The sequence below is a fragment of the Lissotriton helveticus genome, chromosome 2_1 (genome assembly GCF_964261635.1).
Source record: "Lissotriton helveticus chromosome 2_1, aLisHel1.1, whole genome shotgun sequence".
NCBI classification, from domain to species: Eukaryota; Metazoa; Chordata; class Amphibia; order Caudata; family Salamandridae; genus Lissotriton; species Lissotriton helveticus.
In genome coordinates, this window is record NC_136059.1 from 570,657,383 (window position 1) to 570,680,559 (window position 23,177).

Genomic DNA, 23,177 nt, shown 5'->3' on the forward strand with positions numbered 1-23,177 from the left:
GTTGGTTGCCAGTGCTAGACTTCTTGGGTTTGTAAATTGCTAGGTGTCATTGGTTTAAGAGTTGTTCACGCCCATTTTTGCAAGTTTCACCTTACGTTCCCGCAGACATTTATAAATATTTCCGTAGATGTTAAATTTTTGGGGAGAACCCGCAGATTTGGACCGTCTCCAGTCACTTGCCACCTCTGGTAGAGGTGGGCACACCAACAAATTAACACTGAGAGCCTAGCCAGAGCTGAGGGTCTGGAGGGGCTTTAACAGCCCGTGGACCAGTTGAGCTCAGAAAACGTTTGGCACATAAACTGTGCAACAAACACTATATAAAAATATGATAAAGACTCTTCAAAATAAAAAAAAGAGTTTTGCATTAATATGTGGAAGTGTTTCAATCTAGTAATGAGATTATACAACTGAATTGAGAGGCATTTATTAAAACTGACAGTTAAACATGAACTTAATTTATTCACGTCCCATCCTCCGCCATAACAAAGCTATTGCTGAATTAAGAGGCACTTCAGTTGTCCATTGCACCCTATATGTAGCCTAGATTTTTAGATAGAGCAAAATTGTAGTGAAGTCTATTTAAATCAGAAACAAGGAAGGTGCTCGGATAGCAGCACACACCCTGAACTCACATATTCAAAATGCTCTCAAATGCTATGAGGAAAAAGGAAATACATTATTTGTGTAGAATTACACAAATTGTTTAAGCCCGGAAGAATTCTAGGAATTTCTTTTCACATTGTATCATTCAGCCACTAAATGGGTAACTATTTTCGTCTCCTTTTACATCAAATGTTATTTATTTAATTGTTGGCGCCACGGATTAGCGCACGGGTGGCAGGCAGAAGAATGCACATTCAAGCTCGGCTCGTTTTGGACTCACTCGAGGGTCCCAAAAGACCTCGAGCTAAACTAGAGCCAGGTATCAGGCTCGAGCTTTCAGTGGCTCGCGCAGCTCTAACCACTGGTAAGCTGAGTCAAAACTCTTCTAGTTACAAATCATGGCGCACTCTGCCAGCTACACAATCCTGCCACAGAGTCTGTAGATAAGAAGGGAGGCTCCCGCTGCATAGAGGGGTTTGACAAACGCCCCTCCCGTCGACGGCGGCCGCCCAGCCTCTTTTCCGGGACGTCACGGGGCTGACAGCGCGAGCCAACCCTGGAGTGCTGAAGAAGAAGCGGCAGCCAGCGGTAGGTAGATCCAAGTAGCGGCAGAGAAGAGAAACTCTGAGGCAGAGTTTGTGATACTACTGCAAGCGGGCCGTGAGTACTCGGTTTTTGTTATGTGTGCTTAGAGCAGCAGTGCAAACGTTTGTTTCACCCGTAACCGCTTGTATTAAAGTGAACGATAGACTTGTAAGTTAGGAGAGCTGTTGTGAAGACCTGCCGGTCCCCGTAAGCGGGCGCGTGCACGTCCCTCGGGTTAAGAGCGAGTTTGCCAGGTGTGTTCGAAAGTTTCTTTTCTGCCCCCACCACTTGCCTATTTGCGAGGATGGCCGTATGAGACTTTTGGCGGTTTGCTTATGTTTCGTTGTTCCGCCTCCCGTAGTGTGTGACTGCTGGGAGAGAACCTGGAGGGGAGAGGTCTACCTACGTGTGTTAACGATGTTTTTCTGGCGGGTTGTTTGGTTGCCCCACAAGGTGCCCACGGCGAGAGAAGTTATTTTGTAATCCTCTCCTGTCGGGTGTTTGTGTACTTCTTACCCGTATTCCATCATCTCACGTCGCACTCTCGTGTGTGCGCATCTCCGCAGTCCCGCGAGCAGAACGTGCTATTTTCAGTCTAAACAAGTTTGAGTGCGCCCTTCCTGTTGCTTATGTCAGAGCTGCAACGAGTCTCCCCTGGCATGCGTTGACAAGCAGAATGTTCCTCCTCAGCGTTGCAGTCGCGAACCTGTACTTTTTGTCTTGAATCGAGCGTAAGCAAGCGCCAGACTTTGCCCTGCGAGGGTCGCCGGAAGCCTGCGTGAGAGTGCGGTTGAGGCGCATCTGAAGCCCAAGATCTCACAACGAAGCCGATACTCATTCTCGCTAAGTGAGCACGCAGCACCATTAAAGATTCATGCATTTGGGCGGACACATCATTTTTTTGTTCACGACAATTACTTTGTACAGGATATGCAGGGAGAGCCCAATGGGGAATAAATGGGAGATAAGACCCCCCGCCCTCTTCCTAAAGTGGCTTCCACCGACAATTAATCTGCGTTCCTCTCCTCAGGGGTGAGGTGCGCGTCTTTTATGTGGTGCGGTATGTACTCCATCAAGCCTCAATGCATCGGTGGACATTCACAGGGCACTGGCATTTCCAACACTGTGTGCAAGTGCTGTGGTGCCTTATTAACACCCGGTCGCGAGCTGTTCGAATGCCAATTATCAATAATTAAAAAACAGAATTGTATTAAGAGATTGAACTTTGCCGCACATCAGGTTTGATTCGCTCCTCAATTAAGAGCGAAGGGCGAATAGCAGCAAAACTACTAGTGACATAGTGCCTATATAGGCAACACTCCCCACCCGATGAGAAAAAGCATGCATTGCATGATGGAATAAATAAATACACAACACAATTATTTTGTTTGAGAGAATATTGCTGCAGGTTTATTCCATACAAAAGTATGCAACATGGTGGGTTGTCTTACGGGCGATCCAAGGGCAGGCAGCGGTGACTAACCTACGCTGCCCTGCTGCCCGCCTGAGCCAAATTGCACTGAGGCCAACCCAATCAGTGCTACCAATTAAGGTGTGATCCCCTCCCTAGTATCACGTAGACCACTGGACCACCATCTTACTCGTGCCCCTTTCAGGGGGGAGAGTTGCTAGGCAAGCCCCCGGTTGTTCAGGTTTACAACCACCCTCAGGACCAGCGGGGCGCCTACGCTTTTCTTTCAGGGACCTGTCATGAGGACTCCTGGATTTGGTGCTCCTGAAGAGGTACCCTTCAGCCTCCTGATCGCCCTGTAACTATGCCTGCAACACAAAAAGAAAACATTACAAGGTCCTACCTAGCCATGCTACCCATCCACACGCTGGGTAAGTGGTATGGTGTGTTACAGCGTGTCCGGTGCAAAGAGGGCGTTAGAAAGGCAGGGGGAGGTATAAGTACCGTCCCCCCAACCCTTTAAGCGCTGGAAATGATGCGACCTGCACGCCAGGCAGAGGGACTTCTCCCTGGGTCCCCCGACTAGAAGGAGTGCTGGTGTGCCTAAGTGGCATTAAGGGGGCCGCATGAAGCCACATAGTGCCTATATAGGCAACACTCCCCACCCAATGCGAAATAGCATGCATGATGGAAAAAATAAATACACAACACAATTTTTTGTTTGGGAAAATATTGCTGCAGGTTTATTCCATACAAAAGTATGCAACATGGTCGGTTATTTTGCGAGGGATCCAAGGGCAGGCATTAGTGACTAACCTACGCTGCCCTACCTGGCTGATGTGCCAAATTGCACTGTGGCCAACCCAATCAGTGCTACGATATATGGTGTGGTCCCCCTCCCTAGGATCAAGCAGACCACTGGTCCACCATCATACTCACGCCTCTTTCAGGGTGGAGCGTTGCAAGGCAAGCCCCCGTTGTTCAGGCTTACAACCGCCCTCAGGACTAGCGGGGTGCTGACGATTTTCTTTCAGGGACCTGCCATGAGGACTCCTGGGATTTGGCACTGGCACCCCTATTGTGCTCATGAAGAGGTACCCTTCTGCCTCCAGATCGCCCTGTAACTCCACCATAGCCCCGGGGGCGGCCCCCGTCGCCTACAGAGCCCCCCACCAACACTGCTACTTTCCTCACCTGCAACACACTATTTCCAGGGCCTACTTCATGTCCCATTGGATCAGCTCCATGCTCACTTGTGACAAGTGCACCCCATCTTTGTCAAAATAACCTTTGGTGTTTGCCTGGATTAGCCCGTGCCTGATGAAGCCAAAGCCCCTTCAGTCTGTGAACTTGGGCATGGCGCTGTTTATCCTTCTCCGGTAATGTACAACTGCCTCACAAGATGTGGCCTACTAAACGTCCGTTCTCTTGTAAAGCATCATGCGGAAATTGCATTGCTGATAGACTCTTTACATCTTGACGTCCTCTTCGTAACAGAGACCTGGACTAATTCTAATTGTGAAGTCGAGCTTGGATGGGCCTGCCCGTCGGGGTACCTTATAAAACATTCGCCTAGAACAACTGGCAGAGGTGGTGGATTGGGTTACATTTTCAGAGACTCAATCGCGTTTACACAGCTGGAGGTGAAGGAGGTATCAGGGTTTGAGCTCATGGGTTTTTCCATCACGGCCCAAGGCGGTACCTTGGTGGCGGGTCTTTTATGTTATAGACCACCCTCCCCAACCTCCACGGATGTTCAGCCTCTGGTAGACCTGATCTACAACCTCTCAAACTCCCACTCTAGACTATTAGTGTTAGGTGACTTTAACCTTTGGCCCTCTGGCCCTCAAGACCTGGCGTATAGAGAACTATGCCAAGCATGTAGCAATGTACAACTTGCACAGCTGGTTAAGGCACCTACCCATGCTAGAGGACATACTCTAGATCTTGTATTTGCCAACAGTGATTTAGTCTCTTTGGGAGAAGTCATGGCTCAATGCTGGACCGACCATTCATTGGTCCTGCTGTCTGTCCTCTTACCTAGTATTCGGAAGACGGGCGGCCCAGGTGCTGTTAGGACCGGCAGGCAGTGGTCTCGTCTCTTGAAATCTTCAACTAGACCTACCTTGCTGTCCAAGCCCTTTGTGGTGGAGGACAATGTGGATAAAAGTTATCAGGTCTTCTGCCAGCAGATTGTAACATCTCTGGATATATTGGTTCCTCTAAGGAAAGTGGGGGACAGACCTAGAAGAACCAACGCCTGGTTTACGGAGGATCTGGGCCAGCAAAAACTTAGCTGTAAGCAGGCGGAACGACTCTGGAGAAGAGAATATAGAGAAGCAGACAAGGTTGCATATAAAGCGACCTTGCAGGAATATAAGATCCAGCTGAAGAAAGCCAAGGCCCAGTTTTTGGCGGACACTTTGACCAGGGCCGCCAATAAATCGCAGGCATTGTTTAAATTGGTAAACAACTTAGCCCATCCGCCTTGTGCTGCCTCGACTATTCCCATCTCCCAGGACCTGTGTGATTCGGTGGCTGATGCGTTTGAGGAGAAAATTAGGAAAATTCTGAGTGGACTTCAGAGTTCTCCTCAGTTTACATCTTCCTTGCTCTCCCCAACAGAATCACCCGTCATGGTGGCTCAGCTGTCCTGCTTTCCGTGTCCCTCCTTGGAAGAATTCTGCCTTCTGGCAAACGGTGTGTCCTCAGGATCACCACTTGATCCTATGCCTCACAAAATCTGGAAGGCCTTTCAAAATGAGCTGTTCCCGCCACTCCACACTATCTGCTGTCAGTCACTAAGTACAGCAGTGGTTCCAGAAAGCTGGAAAATGGCAATTATTAGACCTTTGCTGAAGAAAGCTTCTCTGGACCCTTCAATTCCGGCCAATTACAGGCCCATCTCGCTCTTGCCTTTTATAATAAAGGTTGTAGAGAAGTGGGTCACAAGAACTCTATCCAGTTTCCTGGAAAACAACTCCTGCCTGGACACATCACAGTTCGGCTTTAGGCCGGCACACGGCACGGAAACTGCATTGGTCGCCGTGTTGGACGATCTACGGGCGCGAGTCGACATGGGCAAATCAGCATTTTTAGTGCTGCTTGACATGTCGACCGCGTTCGACACGGTGGACCATGCAGTATTGCTGAGCCGTCTGCAGATGACAGGAGTAACTGGCCTGGCTTCGAGCTGGATTACATCCTATCTTAGTAACAGACAGCAGGCAGTGGCTTTACCACCTTACCAATCTGCCACTCACTGTGTGGAACAAGGCGTCCCCCAGGGATCGGCGATCAGTCCAATCTTATTCAACTTGTACCTCCAACCTCTGGTCGCTTTGATAAAGTCATTCGGCATATCGGTCATCAATTATGCCGATGACACCCAGTTGATTTTCTCATTCGAGGGCCCCAAGGCAGTGTCAATAGACACATTTCATCGCTGTATGTCGGCTACAGCCGAGTGGCTGTGTGCGAACTCGCTCCAATTTAACAGCTCAAAAACGGAAGTGGTTCATTGCTCCTTAGACCGTACACCGCGCCCGCTTCCGGACGACTTTTGGCCTGTATCTATTCCTGGTACGGTAGAGGCCGCTGAGTCGGCCCGTAATCTGGGAGTTCTGTTTGAATCCAACCTGCAGCTTGATGCTTCGGTGAACAGAACCATAGCGACTTGTATGGGCCTACTTCGCGCCCTACACAAGATTCTACCACTCCTCCCTGCAGAGGCTAGAACAGAAGTAGTGCGCAGTTCTATTCTTAGTCGTTTAGATTACTGCAACGCACTACTTCTGGGGGCCCCAAAAATTCTAATCCTAAAACTCCAGAGGATACAAAATATGGCAGCTAAGCTGGCCCTAGCGCGTCCTCGATCTGCCTCTTCCACTGGAGCATTGGCTGATCTTCACTGGCTACCTGTCCAGCAGAGAATCTCGTTCAAGGCAGCATGTCTTGTTTTTAAGGCCCTGCATGGACAGGGGCCGACGCCGATTCAAAATCTCTTCTCTTGGTATTGCGCCACTAGATCCTTAAGATCCTCCTCCGCGTTTCTAGTGACGGTCCCAAGGATCAATAGAGTGAGGATGGGCGGTCGGGCGTTTGGTTTCACGGCTGCTACTCTGTGGAACACACTCCCGTTGGCGCTGAGGAGCAGACAGGATCTCCCCTCCTTTAAAAAGGATCTTAAAACGTTCTTGTTCCCAAGATAAATGTAATGGCAGTCCTGCCTGTAGTACAGACGCAGTCTCAGCGCCAGGATACCCTTTGGGTGGCAGCCGCGCTTAACAAATAAATAAATACATACATACATACATACAAGATCTGTAGGAATGTGATGGCCTCCCAGGGGGGAGCTCTACTCTTAACCACAGCAATATTACCCTTCAAGCTAATGTAGGCTCCAACATCCTGCAACCTGTAGTTGCAATCCTTCTAGCGCTTTATGTGCCTTAACATCTGTTTCCCTAATTTATGAGACAGCAGCACACTTGTTAGATGACCGCTTCCACAACCAGCCTATCTACTATGGCTATAGGGGGGGAATTTTGTGCTTAACTGAAGCAACCCATAACCTGCCTTGGGAGCAGAGTGCACATACTTGTTGAAATTGACCAGACATTCGCACTGACCTTTATGATTGCTACCATGGCATACCGTAATGTTCGTACTGTGCACACTATTGCAGTCACAGCACCCTTCTGGAGTGACAACTCATGCCACCTACCAGGCTTGTTTAACTAAAGCTGGATCACCAATACACACATACGTGCTAACCAGCTGTGACCCTGGGTGCTCGCTCCAGCTATAGCCCTCCACAAAATCAAAGCTGCATTCAGCTTACCTTCTAGTCACCTTGTAATTCAGGCTGGAACATTCATATCCCGCATAACCAGAGTCGTGCGTATTAATAACAATGATACTGTTGGAATCAAGATTCCCAGTTTCATGTTTTGCTGCAGTCCCCTTTTGTGGGTATGCTGGGACCACACTGCCCTACTGCAAGTAACCTCGCTACCTCCTGCAGCTCCCTGAATGCACTTGTCTGTCACTGAGAGACACCTGGCAACACTTGGCACTGCTGCTTGGTGAAGATGGTTATTGAGCCAGACTTACCCCCCATTCCGTGTTTTCAGCCTTCCTCCCCCTAAAAGAGGCTCCAAATCGATAAGGCCTGCGTTCCTATAAAGTACTCCTAAAATTCTGCTCTTTCATGTCCTATTTCCTGCAAAAAACCCTCAGTCTGGCTGTGATCATCAGATGCTGTGACACTAGCTGGTGTCCACCATCCCAGCGACGCAGCCCATATACAGCTTATGCTCAAGGTATACCAGGGTGTCGAAAAGGTTTTCAACACTATATGCTTTGAGGGCGTGGAGTAGAGCATATGAGCAATTTACTTGCCCCTCCATAAAGTTAACTGCAAATTGGTTCTGGTGGTTAGTCAGCATCTATGCTCCAAACCATTTTTCAACCCTACTGAGGGGACAGCCCACTGTTCGGAAATGGCATTGTCTGCCGTTAAGGTAATATTCGTGCTCAAACTAATCCACACTCATCTTTGCAGTATTCAGCTTCTTATCCTGTCCCACTACTTAGAGAACCCTGGACTTGCTGGGTGTACCTAAATTGCTCCCCCACCATAATATGTGAGAAATAAACCTGTGTTGTGAACGGCGAGGGCCATGCTGCATGGAACGCCACTGTGCCCCTAAATCCCTCTTGTCACCTCTGCTATAAAGGCTAACCCATCTGCTCCTCTCTGGTTGTAATCTTGTTAATTCAAGACGCTGACAACTGATGGGGCCAATTGCAGAGCTGTGGATGAGCGGCCCTAGATAAACATAAACTCTGCTTATTGTGGATGAGTTGTCAACATTGCCTGGCAGTGGGCAATACCCTTTTGCCCAGCCAATCCTTACAAGATGTGCCAGTGCAGGTGGCAGTAAGGGTTACAACCAGCCTGCCTGACTTTCCTCTCTTACAGTTCTCTGTGTACCGTGCTTATTGGATGTAACCTAATTGGGCATTTGTGATGCGCACGTGCTCACCTAAGCATGTTGGCGCGGAATACGGGATGTTTGATACCCTGCTTGCTGGTACTAAATTGGCAACTGCACCTTTACGGGTACCTGGAAGAGTGAAAATGGAGGACCCATGTGCCTCTGCTATTGCCCTATTGGAGTATGCTAGGCCAACGTGATACACCATGTTATGGAGCCCCCCAAAAGAACCGCCAGCTGCAGCTCAGCAGACAGGTCAAATTGTATCCCAAGACTGCTGCGTGGAATTTGGGTCAATGTGTTGCAGTCAGGTGATCAAATGAAAGGTGCCCTCGCTCTTACTTCTATGGCTTGACCCTTGACTTGGACAAGGCCCCTGACACCAGGTGTGAAGGACCTCTCCACCGAGCTGCAGGTCATGGCTGCAGCCCAGTTACTACCCGTACGAGAGGCGGACTGGTGGATTGCTGTTACCCACTGCCTATTAATCACCCATGCTCCCTCTGGGTTTCCTAAGCACCAGTTTCACACACCTTGTTCTACCCCGTGTGAGAATTCTTTAAGCCTTACGCGCTGGGCCTCTGGACACAATGATGTTGTTTTGTTATCTACATTAGGGCACAAGTCCGGCAGCTTTTTTTATTAAAGATGTTGTCATCGGCAAGCAAAACCACAAAGACGTGCAAGCTTGCTACCAAAATTTAGAAAGGCATGTCAGCAAACTGACCATCTTCAGCACCTGAGAGCACGCAGCCACTCCTTGGCCAGATTACTTGAACCAGATAAGGTTTATGGTATAGCATAATTGCGTAAAACCCATTTCTCAGTGCATGCCTGAAACATTTCCATTACTGCGCCCTAGTTAGTTAAACCAAACGCAGGGTAGCATGCGAGGCCAAGGCTGCGAAAATCGCCTGCACATGCGAGCAAGGCAAGCATCCCTTGCTCGCCGAGCCTTCCGATCTGACGATGCTGGATATTGGCTGTTAGACAGCTCGCCCCACCCAGTTTGAACAAGCCGGCCACGACCCAGTTTCAAGTCAGCAAATACCGGTCAGGGGCATATCCGAAATAGGCCACCAATCTGCCCTGATCATACCTTCTAACTAAAACAAAGTCTTTATTAAACCAGTATGTTCATCTCCGTACAAGAGTTGACACAAGGTGGACCAAAAAGGAAAAATTATCCTGCACCACTAGCACATGTGCCATTTATACTCTTAAAGTAGTTAGTCAAGCCACCCCCAGTGGACTAATGATTCTGGCCTGGATGATGAGGCTCAAATTTAGGCATTGGATTAATGCTGAAATCTAAATGTCTCTGATGTGGGGCTGCTGAAGGACACAAGACCCTGGCGGAAAACTAATGGAAATGGCTCTACTCAGTCAACAACCAGAAAGACGCCTCAAACCCTCAGAGACACCTTGGAGGTATGCTAAACTGCACCAAAATCTGCCTCCCCCTGTACCGGACTGGGAACATTGCATGGAGGAACAACCCCTCAGCCTGTGAAACTCGGTGTGAGCTCAGCTGGCTGAAGCAGCGACTGAATTCTATTACAATTGTTTGCCCAGGCCTGCGAAAGTAAATTTTATTTCCTTATTCAGAGCCTGGGTGGAATAGAGGAGGTTGGGGAGACTCATGCCTGCCTACGGAAACCGACATTTTGTCTATCCCCTTATTTGGGACACAGGTCGCTGATGATAAAAAAGCCCCTTCCAATCTCTGTTTCTAGCCCATTGAATGATAAACCAAGTGGAGTTTGCCTGAAAGAACCCCCAGATTTTGCACATGAAAATATGGCGTCTTCATGGGACCTGGAAATGGAGGACTAATGTGTGCTCTACTTTGTCCCCAGAGACTTTGCATTCTAGGTCAGCGTGATAAACCCTGCTATGAAGCCTCCAAAAGATAGCCGGCTGTATTACTCGCAGCGGGTCAAATCGTATCCCAAACCTCCCGTCTGGAAATAGAGTATGGATGTGCGGCAGTCAGGTGGTCAATGGAGGGTGCCATTGCCCATGTTACTGGCATCTGAACCCTTGACTTGGACGAGGCCCATGGCACCAGCTGCGGATGACTTCGCCTCTGCAGGTCCTGGATTCAGCCCAGTAAATCTCCTTAAGTCTGACTAAATGGGACATACTGACAGCCCGGTCATGGCACTCAGAGCCACTGAATTCTGTAAGCAAACATAGGAGCATAACTTTGGAAGCTGAAGCTAATGGTTTCTTAGGTTGACTCATTTGGCGCAATGATAATAAGGCTTTCCATTATTGCAATGAGAAATGGGGTAGCTGCCAGTGCCAGGGTGAGACTGGGAATTGCTGTGATCTTCCCTGCCAATGTCCTGGTCAACGCTTCCCCTAGACAAACCTCCGGTGTCTTCCAGGCAGAACCTAAAGGCTGTCGCAGCTTTTTGGGAGTTTAACAATTCAGCCACAATATTCAGTGCCTAATCAAGTGTAACTTTGGGCTCACTGCCCCCTTCTCTCCCGGGACCCCATAACTGTGTCACGTTTTCGGCGCAAGACAATCACCATCACCTTTTACATGCTGCTGCAAACCGTCAGTTGGATCTGCGGGGGTGGGAGGGGCAGCGGGAGAGGAAGGGAAGCCAAGCGCTAAATACAAAAAGCACCACCCGAACACCATATTACCCATGGACACATTCGCCCCCCAGGGCCACAAATGCACCCCCCTTCTAAAGCTGCAGACACCGAACCTCAGAGCCCCACAACCTCAAACTCCCAGCGGCACGCCTTGTGGACAATTGTCGCCGCCCTGAGCGGCTATGCACCCCGATGCAACCAGCAACAGGGGAAGAGACAAACCTTTCTGCCACAACGGTCCCAACTCACTTGCTGGAAATACAGAAGCTTGTCCCGCCTAACTGCAACAATCTGGGCATGACTGAGTATAAAACTGAGTGTACTAAGAGGGGCGTATGCGATATTAGGCAACTCATCCCTTGTCATCGGAAGGATGAGTCATTAACCAACACCATTAATAACAACAACAGGGGCAGCCCTGCACACCTGAACCAGGGGCAGTCAATATTTAGTCCTAACAACGGTTCAAGATACTTATTTACATAGACATACAAATTTCACAAGCAATCAGTGATACCGACAAATTAAATAGTTCAAAAAGGAGAAAAAAAGGACTATATAGAAAAAACTATATAGAGAGAGAAACCCATATAAAGAAGAATTACAAAAATGGCAATTTTATTTGATTTATAAATAGGAAAACAATTAAGACAAACACTCGGAACAATACACTGGTACATAAAAAATTGTGTTATACAATACAAAACAAGACAAGTGGCAGACAGAAGGGATTACATAACAAAAGAGGTTCAGGACAAAACTGAAACATGAAGTGTGACAATGCGTCCTTCATTAGTTACAGCCACATATGCCGTAACTAATGAAGGATGCATCGTCACACTTGATGTTGTTTCAGTTTTGTTCTGAACCTCTTTTGTTACGTAATCCCTTCTGTCTGCCACATGTCTGGTTTTGTATTGTACAACACAATTGTTTATGTACCAGTGTATTGTTCTGAGCATTTGTCTTAATTGTTTTACTATTTATAAATCAAATAAAATTGTAATTCTTCTTTATATGGGGTTCTCTCTCTATATAGGTTTTTCTATATAGTCCTTTATTCTCCTTCTTTTTGAACTATTTAATTTGTCGGTAAATACCTGCAGGTATACCCAAACACTATGTTTATTAAGAGGGTACCTGAGGTACAGATAAAAATGTGCAAAATTCTGGGTTATACAGACGATGATCCATTCAGTTGTACCCCATTAAAAAGTGCCAACATGTTTCGGCCCGCACTCTGAGCCCACATGGGTCTGGGGCCTTCGTCAGGGCTAGGTTTTGTTTAAATGTCCCTGCGTTATATGAGCAAAATCTACTTGATGACATAGTGAAGACAGGTGAGCGCATTAGGCTTCACGGTAGGGCATGCAATTCGTGCAACTAAGATAACACAGGGACATTTCAACAAAACCTAGCCCTGACGAAGGCCCCAGTCTGTATACCTCTGTTGTGACCTGCATCATGCATTGATATCCATATCATGAAAACTTCTTCGAGCTCCGATGAATCACCTCTACACGTAGCTACACTATACACCACTACTGAGGCATTCACAAAGCTCTCACAGTGCCCTTCCATTTCTAGTTCAACCATGAGTTAAGAGCCTGTGTCTTAAAGTGTTTGCCTCCATTGACTCGACTTTTCGTATGCGTATTTTCTTGCACATCTGTCGTCACTGTAACTGTTGAGTCATGTTGGGCAGAGTGGTTAATACCTCCCGAAATCTCTGACTTAAGGAGAATTCCTTTGTAACAGTCAAGTTTACAGTGACAGCTTGTTGAACATTTATTCGTTTTTACATTTTCTAAGAAAGCCCTTCTAAACAATGTACCTCAAATTGCTGGCACAGGATGATTGATGTTTTTTTAATTTGATTATATAAATTAAAATGAATTTATATTCATAAAAGAGCAAGCATAAAAATACATTGAGACAATAGAATTGCATTAAAAAGGGACTCCATTTAAAAAGATAACCATTCCATATTACTGCACACTTTGTAGCTTGTCTAACTTCCGCATAGATGACTCTGCACTAAGATACAATCGGCAGCAGATAAGGAGCTCCAGTACAGTATACATACCAAATAAGAAAATAAGAATTCAACCTTGAGAGAGAGATCTAAAATTCAATAGACTTTCGGCAACGTAAACCATTTTCGAAGAAAAGCTGCCATAGATGCTTGCTTCAGACTCTGAAATAAACTTCCCTCTCAAATTAGCAAGTCTGTGCTTGTGCCTCGCCCTCTCTTCATGTTTCACTCAACCTATTTAAACAAGTTTCCTTTGAAAGCTGCGTTGCGTTTGAGTTTAGCCTTGATGCTATTATTTAAGTCTAACGCCTGTTCAGTTTTAGTAAGCTGCAACACCATTCTGTGTGTGCAAATTGCTCTTTTGTATTTTTATTGAGAAAAAAAAGTTGGCGGTTGGTGGGGTAGTTGTTGAGTGGAGTAATATTAAAGCCACATATCTCTGTGATTGCTAAAGGCAAGTGAGACTCGTTGGCCTCACTGTACTTAACCGCAACAAATGTGTTATTGTAACATATTTCTTAACTGTTTGAAGAAAACGGCAGCAAGAGTATGTTGCTAATCACCACTGCTCACTAAGCTATTTCTAGACCCTCTAGTTCTCCACTGAATGAATACAAGTGAAAATGTGACCTAGATTATCTAAGCATTCATTGGGTTCGATCCTTCGTTAAGGACAGGTGCAGCAAACACGTTAAACGTGCTGTGTGTTATATTATTTTGTTTCTTAAGAGCGAATGTAGCTCTAAAATTTGAGTTAAAGTATGTATAGACCTCTCTTTCCTACACGCAACAATACCACCATCTAAATACACCTCCAAACATTGCAAGGCGATTCTCTTTCGATGATCGATTATTAGTAACTCTTTTAAAATGGGTGATTATCATGTCATGCAGGTTAAACTTGTATTGCTGTAATTGCAGTTTTCTCGTTAAGGTAATATATCTATATTTATTTTTAATGTATGCTTTTTGTAGTTTATTCTGATGAAGGCCTTAGGTACCAGATTAGCCGTCTTGGCTGAAACAAGTTGACTATTAGGCTGTAGTAGGTGCACGTTGTGAAAATCTTTTTTTTTTTTAGTGCAAAACATTTATTGAGCATTGTCAGGATTACAACGTTGTGAAAATCTTTGCGTATTGTTGGGTAAACAGTGAAAGGCAGTCTGGCATCACTTGACTGTCTATTTTATGTTGCACTCCTTTTCTTTTTGATTATACCATTATTATATTTCTTTATATTGTATGGTAAGACAACCATGTGCATCTTTGTTTCATGATTATATATGCTGTAATAAATAATGATTCTAGTCCCTGTCCGGGGCTATGGGGCAAGCGGGTGCTACTGTGCTAAAGCTTTAGGGGCCAGGGTCATTTGCCTCTGATATCCTACTATTGCTGCAAACAGGGCCAAGTACAAGCCCTTCAGCACTCCACTCAGTGTTAGCGATGGTAGCAGGCACTCAATTTCTTGGTATTTGTCTCATCTGCATGTCTGTTCGTCAGTAGACCTCTCTTCCGCCTCCCATTTACAGTGAACACACAGTGGCAAGTGCGTCAAGGCAGCAGCTTCACTTCTAGTGGTGTAGTCCACATAGGCACATGTTGGGGAAGTATCACAGGGCTAGCCACAGTATCACTCCATTCAGGCACAGGTGGAGCAAATGGCAAAGCTGCAACAGCAAAGACAGTTCAGCTTTTCTTGGCGAGTGTCGTGATTTAGCGATAGTATCTTTTGTCAATGGCACAGACTGCTTGAACACATTTGGGATGAGTGCCCCGGCAGGAATGTAGGGTCGCTCTGCTCAGGCACACTACTACAGTCCTGCAAATTCTCCGCTTTGGTGATGGTTACCAGCCCCGAATTTGAAGCTTGCCAGTCGTTCTTCCATAAGTCCCTGTCAGATGGACCCACATTGCTGTGCTTGCCCACGCCAGCAGTCTGCTCCTCCTGTGGGGCTAGCCTACTCTTCCTTCTTTTTCAGGGTGGGATCCTTCAGTCGTCCCTGGACAAGGAACTGCTCTTCTTTCACGCCACGCCAGACTCCAGGGGATGTCCCCTCACCTCCGGGGAGCTGGCTAGCAGGCCAAATCAAGATCTGTTTGCTCACTAGTGACCTTGGTACTCGGCAGAGCACACCCTCTGTGGTCAAAGAGAACTGGAACAATAATTGGGACACCTTCTGAGACTCTTAATATAGAAACAGGGGATGTGTATTCTCTGTCTGCACTTTCAGAGCCGGTCTGGTTAGTAGTTCTTTGATTTGCTCTTCTCAGCCTGTCAGCCGGACTCAACATTTGTCAAAAGTAATGCTCCTTACAGATGGGTCATCTCCAGCTCAAAGTACCCTCGAAGCACAAAGAGGTGCGAGCATTCTACACCTGACTATCGCAGGCACATCTGACAGTCATCAGGAAGAGAGACAAAAGAAGGACCTCTTATTTGCGCCAAGTTACCCCTCCTGGGGCGATTCTCGTACGTAATACATTATAACAACATAACATTAGAAGGAACCTTCACATCCTGGCAACAGAAACTGCAGTCCAATCCCTTCACCCCTACCATCAGCTTTTCATGATTTATAATGATGGCACCAAGATGCGCATAAGAAATGATTATATTCGCTGTGCCTTTTTTCCAGATTTTTTCTCCTGACGAAGGGCCAAGTGGTCCGAAATGCATTGGGCCTCGTTTTCATTGGATTTTCCGTTGTTTTCATTTTGTTGCAAAAAAAGAAATGTGCAATTAATGATGATCATTTGTATTTTTTTATATATTGAGTTCTTGAATTGCAAGATTTACATAATGACTGTGTAATGAATATTAAATGTAAAGCATAAGCAGTCAAAACATTTGATGCATTGTAATAATTTAAGGTAAAAACGGTTATCTAGTTAGTATTTATACCCTTAGGCTGTGCACGTTTGAGTCCAAGTTACCTTTCGGTGACCTGGCCCCAACCGTAATTTTTTACGCCAGGTGGCCGTACTCAAGGTGTCCGCCAGTGGGACCCATTGAGTGGCATTTCCACATTAGGAGACATTATGCGAGGCACTGTCCTTAAATCCTTCCAGCAACTTCAGGAGGAGTGCCATCTCCACAAATCCCAGTTCTACAGGTACCTCCAACTACTTCATGCCTTGGCCCCTGTGCTTGCAAATCTGGCTTACCTCCCTGAATTCCACCCGCTTGAGGGCCGCCTCCTTATGGGTGATCTCGAGGCACACAAAATACGACAAATATACCAGACATTGGTGACGCATTCCACCACAACTCTACATAGAACGAGGAATGCGTGGCAGGATGACAACCTGGACCTGACGGATGATGACCAGGCGGAGGCGATTGCTAGCCCTATGGGCACTGCAGTAGCATCCAGGTACCGCCTTACTCAGTTCAAGTACGTGCATCGGGTGTATTTCACCTGTATTCGGCTTTGGAAGATGGGTGTTGTGCCATCCCCCCTGTGCCTGTGCTGCGTTGGGGAAGAGGGGACATTCCTTCACACGGTGTGGAGCTGCTTAGCATTACAGCTTTTTTGGCGCAGGGTATCGTCATGCCTTAAAGAAGTGTTGTCCAGGGACCTACCACATGATCCCGATTGTTCCTGCTCCATAGTAAATAGGACATCAGAGGGAATCTGTATAAGCAACACTTACTGTTTCTAGCCCTTACGATTGCCAAGAGGGACATAGCCCAGTTGTGGAAGGGAACTTGGCTGCCGACGATAGGGAAGTGGCGAAAAGAGCTAGATAAATGTATGGGTGTGGAGATGGCAGTGTTTGAAGCGAGGGGTTGCCCCCAAAAACACAGAAAGATATGGTCTCAGTGGACTACATACCGTGGCATTGATCTCCCTCCTGTTCCTTCGCAATCCCCATAGGAATAGTCTCATGAGAAGTTTATGGGCCCACATGTATGATGCACCGTTTCCTCTTCATGGTCCTATGTGTGTATTGAAATTTGCTTGTCAATGTGGGAGGTGTGAGGAAGTCTGCGTACAGTTCTTAGTTTGTTTTCTTTTGTATACAAACTGTACCCTTTGATATATCCAATGCTGCTATCTCTTTGATATTTTGTTATCAATTTGATTATGTCGGGCTCTCTCCCGAGCGGTACTGTAAACACTTAATAAAATTGTTAAATCTTAAAATATAAAGGTGCAGTACAAACCCAAGTCAAATACTAGAAAGTACACAATTCACTATTTAATAAAAAGTAATGCAGAAATGATTCTGAAAATGAGAAATACAAACCTACCACATTGCAGGCTCTGTAAACATGTATATACTTGAAGCTTACTACTTACATCTTGAGACAAAAGTACTGGGCCTCTATTCCCTGTAATAGTGTATTTAACTACTATTCTTTGCACTGTTATTCCCACACACGTCAAGGTCACAAGAACAACGTCTCGTGCAGCCTTTTGAGGACTAATGCAAAAAGGGCTTAATGCTCTGTCTATGGACAGAGAAGACCAAGCTACAAGTGAGGAAAATCTCCAAGTACATATAACATCATCCCCAGGAATAGCTTTGCACAGCTTGTACAATGTGTGTATTAAGTGAGGATAGGTTTAGTGTTGCTTCTGGATTAACTATTCTGTGTAACTACTCGTTCTTAATAGCATATTACTAGCTACAAGCAGGTAGGAATAGATAATGTAGGGAAAACATACACGCTAATATATTGAACACAGACATTCTTCATTCTGTGCTCCTTAGTGCTAATATATTTGTGATTTCCGTTACTATTTTGCTCAGTTGAGGTGTCATCAGTGATGTCATAAATAATGTCATCGAACATGGCATGAGTGACAGAAGCAGTGCATGGCGGGGGTGCAAGTTATAGTTAGCTCTGCTAACTATAACTGGTGAATTTGTGTGTGGTTTTTTTTTAGGTCAAAACATTAATTTTGTCACTGAACTATTCATCTAACTATAGTGTTACTTTAACCTCAGTTTTTTTTCTCAGTGAATATATTTGAGTGTGTGTGTGGGGATTCAGCTCAACTTCTTCACGGTTCTGATTCTAATTGTTATAAATGTCTATGCTAGGTCTGTGTCCACAGGCACTGATTCCCCAGTTTTGACCTTCCCCGACAATATTATTATTTCTTACGAGCCCCAGACTAAAATTTTAGTTGTCTGGGACTTTAATACCTTATTCAAACCTTATCCTCCAATATTCTCATTGCAGAGGAAGATGAGCTCTGGGGAGTTCCTAGCCTGGACCATAAAGCCTGTTGTATTCACTTTACTAAAGCAGCCATCCAGCTCACCTCCCTGGTGGTCAGGAGGAGTTTAAGGGCGTGCAATGGTTCACTTCCGCAGCGCTGGGACACCTCCGGGTAGCCATGCACTATACAAATCCAAACCAAATCTAAATCCAAATCCAATTTTAGGACTCGTTCAGATAGGCAGCCTACATTTAAGCAAGGTTTTAGTCTCCGTGTCATTGATTGCATCTTGGTGGATGTCAGTATCTGGTCATTGGTGGACGATATGGTGATTCCCTCCAGAACTGTGAGTGACCATAACCATTTGATTTTATCTGTGAGGGGCACTCTTCTTAAGAGACTTGCCTGGATGTTACTCCACAGCTCAAGAACCCCCTTATAACAATCATAGGAGAGTAACCTGGCCTAGGGTTCTCGAAGATAGCAATTTAAACGCAAATATCTACAAGCTATTTGTGCATCATCTTCAAGATATAGAAAGCCTGAGATTACCTTAGCAACACATAAGGAGCTCTGTGAGCCACTGAAAATTTTTTTTTTTTTTTAACTAGGACATCTGGGAATAAACCATTTGTGAGGAGGAAAATAGACTGGTTCAATCCTGAGTGCCAAAAAAGCAAAGCATGAATTTAAGACTGCCATCAGAGAGGGCGATCGCTTAGGTATGGTCGCAGGCCAAAATAGGCACAGGAGTTCTCTTACCAGAGCTAAACACGACTGGGCAGATTAAAACTGACAGGATCTACTGGTGGCTGCCTTGAGCAATGATAGTCACTCCTTTTAGGAAATCGTAGCACACAGGAGCCTAGATAATGCCACTACCCCAGGTTACCATATACAGCCCGATGTTGGGGTCAACCATTTTACCATGTTATATGATAAGGTAGAAACCATCTGCACCGGGAGTATAACAGGGAATCAAACAATAAGTCAATTCATTGGTATATCCCCAGGTGTAAATAATAATATGGTTCCAGCCTTTAACCTAGATGAAACACACAAGGCTATCGGCAGACTAAAAATTGCAAAAGCACCACCAGGGCTTCACCGCATACCTGGTGATCTATAGTGGATGGGGTAGAAATTCCAGAGACATGGAGAGGGGTCAGAGATAATTGCCATTCATAAGAAAGGAGATGCTTCGGTCCCCTCCGATTACAGACCAATTAGCCTGATAGACAACCTACAGGTAATCTTTGCCAAGCAAGTTTTAGTCAAATTACACGATTAGATGCATGAAAATGAGATACTGTCACCCTATCAAGCGGGCTCTGCGTAAAAACTAGCACATGCCATCAGGTCTTTTAGTGTAAACTACTTACTTGGAAGTATGTGCTGCTCAAAAAATTGTATGTGGTATTTGTTGATCTAGGACCACCTTTGATCTGGTGCCCTGAGAATTACTCTGGAAAGTCTTATAAGGGCTTAGTGCACCTAGCAATCTGGTAAACCTTCTTGTGAGGTTGCCCAAGAAAAACCTATTCGCAGGTCAGTTGGGGAAACGGGGCAAATTAATTAGTAAAATCCCTATTCGGCGCTGGGTGTGACAAGGTTGCATACTCGTGCCTACCCTGTTTTCCATGTATGTAAATAAGGTTGTTAACGTTTTAAGTGACTGCAAAAAATTACTCTCTTAATAAGATACTAATCCTGCCATTTGCAGATAATTCTCTACTCCTCTCGCAAAGCCCCATGGGCTTACTATTGGATACATTTTTGACTTTTTACGAAGTAAGGGGATTCGATTTGAATGCAGAGAAAATCAAGGTTATGGTCTTTGTAAGGGCCAAAGCCAGGTCAAGAACAGTGAGGATTGCTGATAAATGCCTTGAAAGGGTAACCCGTTTTGATTACATAGAGCTGAGGCTGGCTGATTCGCTTAGTTGGGGACCCCAAATCAACAATAGCTACTTTACCTAGTGTCATAAATTTAAATCTATATTTAGACTCCATCTCAGTCACTTACCCCTGCCCTGTAAGTCTATCGGTCGAAAGTAGGCCTGGGCGAAGCACTACGCTCCGCTCGCGGAGTTTGCGAAGTTTTTGCAACTTCGCACTACGCGAGCGGCACGTAGCACAGTGCGAACATGCGTAGTGCAGCGTAGCGTAGTGCAGCGCTCATTTTTTGCTTGTTCGCGGTCCTGAACGTCATGTTCGCGACCGCGAGCAAGCAAAATGACATCCCGGCGAGATTCTCAACGCGAGGAGGTCAGGTTTCTCATTGTGAGTGGTTGCGCATGCTCGCGACCGCTCTCAATGAGAAACTACCTGTTCGCGTTGAGAAAGCTGCCGCTCGAGTAATCTCCTCGAGCAGCAGAAAACTACAGCTCGCACTGTGCAAGATGCCGTTTTCAATGCTTGCACAGTGCCGGATGCTTGTCCGCACTGTGCAATCATTGAAAACGCATCTTGCACAGTGCGAACATGCTACTACGCAGCTCGCGTAGTGCTACGTGAAGTTCGCGTAGTGCACTTCGCGTAGCGCTACTTCGCGAACTACGCCCACCCCTAGTCGAAAGCCCAGAGCGCTGCACTTTAATGGAGCAGATCTACGGGGTCACTTGTTACTCACATAAGTTTAAGTTTTAAAATATTTATCAAGCGCAACGTACACCTGGGCGGTTTCTTGGCGCTAAAGTAGCAGGCAGCCAGCTGGGCAAGAACAGTCGCTAAGAAGTCGACTGGAAAGGCAGGCAGGGCTTACGAAAGAAGGGACTGAGAAAATAAAAAGGTCTTCAGAGCTTTGCGGAAAGTGGAATACTGGGTGATGGACCTGAGATGGAAAGGGAGAGAATTCCAGAACATGGGGGCGAGAGTGGAAAATTTTGAGCCACCCTGTTTTTTTTTCCGGTAGCGGGGTACTGCTAAAAGAAGTTGTGCCGAGGAGCGGAGGTCTCTGCCCGGGACATAGGCCTTGATGGCAGAGGATATGAAAAGGGGGGGCCAGGCCAGTCCTGGCCTGGAACGCCATGCAGCCTAATTTGAACAAGGCGCGTTCCCGCACAGGGAGCCAGTGGAGGGTTTTCAGAAGGGGGGAGGTATGGTGGAATTTGGGAAGACCGAAGGCCAGGCGGGCAGCCTGGTTCTGCACTAGTTGCAGTTTACGCAGGCTGTACTGAGGGATACCATTGAACAAGATGTTCCCGTAGTCCAGGCGGGACAGGACCAGTGCGGACATAATTAGTTTGAGTGCAGAGAAAGAAAAGAAGCGAGAGAGAGAGCGGATAGTACGGAGAGTAAGAAAGCAAGAAGAAACCACCGAACCAATCTGGGAGTGCAAAGTGAGTTTATCATTTAGCTTGATGCCGAGAGTCTTAACAGAGGAAGCAGGGGTGGGAGGAGAACCAAAGGAGGGGGGCCAAAAGAGAGAATTCCAGGGACTGGAGCAACCACCCGTCACAACAAGTTCCGTTTTATCGGGATTGAGTTTCAGGTGGTTGAAATTCATCCAGTCCCTGATGAAAGATAGGATAGATTGGAAATTGGAGATAGAATCAGGGGTAGAAGACAGATTGAAGATGAGCTGGAGGTCCTCGGCATAGTTATATACCGTGACCTCCAGCTGCTGTAGGGCAAAGATAAGAGGAGCGATGTAAAGATTAAACCGTAAAAGAGAGAGAGAAGAACCCTGAGGAACACCGCACTGGACCTGGCAGGGGGTAGCTGAAAACTCCCCGAGGTGGACCGCCTGGGTCCGGCCCCTCAAAAAGGATGAAAGCCAGATAAGGGCTGAGCCTCCTATGCCCGCCGCCTTGACACGGGAAAGCAAGATGGAATGATCCACCGTGTCAAAAGCGGCGGACAAGTCAAGGAAGACCAGCGCCTGAGATCGGCCCATGTCCATGCCCTCTCTGAGGGTGTCTAATACTGACACCACCACTGACTCTGTCGAGTGCTTGGGCCGAAACCCAGCCTGACACGGAGCCAGCCTCCCATTCTCCTCGGCAAAGGAGCTGAGCACAGATGTAACATGTCGCTCAAGCACCTTTGCCAGAAAGGGGAGGAGGGAGATGGGGCGATAGTTGGCCATCACAGAGGGGTCGGCTCCTGGCTTTTTCAGAATGGGGACGATGGAAGCGGCTTTTAGCGATGGAGTGACAACCCCTCGAGCCAGTGAGTCGTTAAGGAAGCCCAGAGGAGGCAGGGAACAGACAGTATAAACCTGCCGTAAGATGTGAGCCGGGCATGTGTCGGAAGGGGAACCGGATTTAATTTTGGGAAGGATGGACAGGAAAAGTTCTTCAGAAAGAGGAGGAAAGGAATTGAGCAAGGCTTGGGCGGGGGGAGGCCGGGGGTCAACAAAAGAAGAAGATGGGGGGGGGGGGATGTTGGATTTAATTGTCGAAATTTTTTCGACAAAGTAAAGATTCAGTGAATCACAGAGTTTCTGGGAGGGGGGGGGGTTTAAGTGAGGTCCTATCGGAGAAGGCCAGGTCGTGGGTAATGGCAAAGATCTCCTTAGGTTGGTTCTCGGCCGCCAAAATTTTGGCCGAGAAATAGGCTTTCTTGGCCTCGGTGATGGTTTGCTTATAGGTCCCTAGGAGATGGACGTAACGGGTCCTGGAGTTGGGGGAGTAGTCCCGTCTCCATTTGCGTTCTGCCCTTCGAACCGTAAGCTTCAGTTCTTTCAGCTCGTTGTTAAACCACCGATTGGCGTCTTTAGGGCGTCTGATCGAGGTGCGCCGGAG

At 46.6% G+C, this 23,177-nt stretch overlaps 1 protein-coding gene across 4 annotated transcripts in view; it reads left to right on the forward strand.

The window, feature by feature from the left end:
• Window positions 1-1,062: 1,062 nt before the first annotated feature.
• GCNT4 (glucosaminyl (N-acetyl) transferase 4) overlaps window positions 1,063-23,177 on the forward strand; it is a 221,353-nt gene continuing 199,238 nt past the window's right edge. Inside the window, exon 1 of one of the 4 annotated variants that reach the window (XM_078675248.1) lies at window positions 1,063-1,194. The gene's annotated coding sequence lies outside the window, so the exon portion shown is untranslated. Of the gene's footprint in view, window positions 1,291-23,177 lie in introns of all 4 variants that reach the window. The other 3 variants (XM_078675245.1, XM_078675249.1, XM_078675246.1) reach the window with 3 other exon arrangements.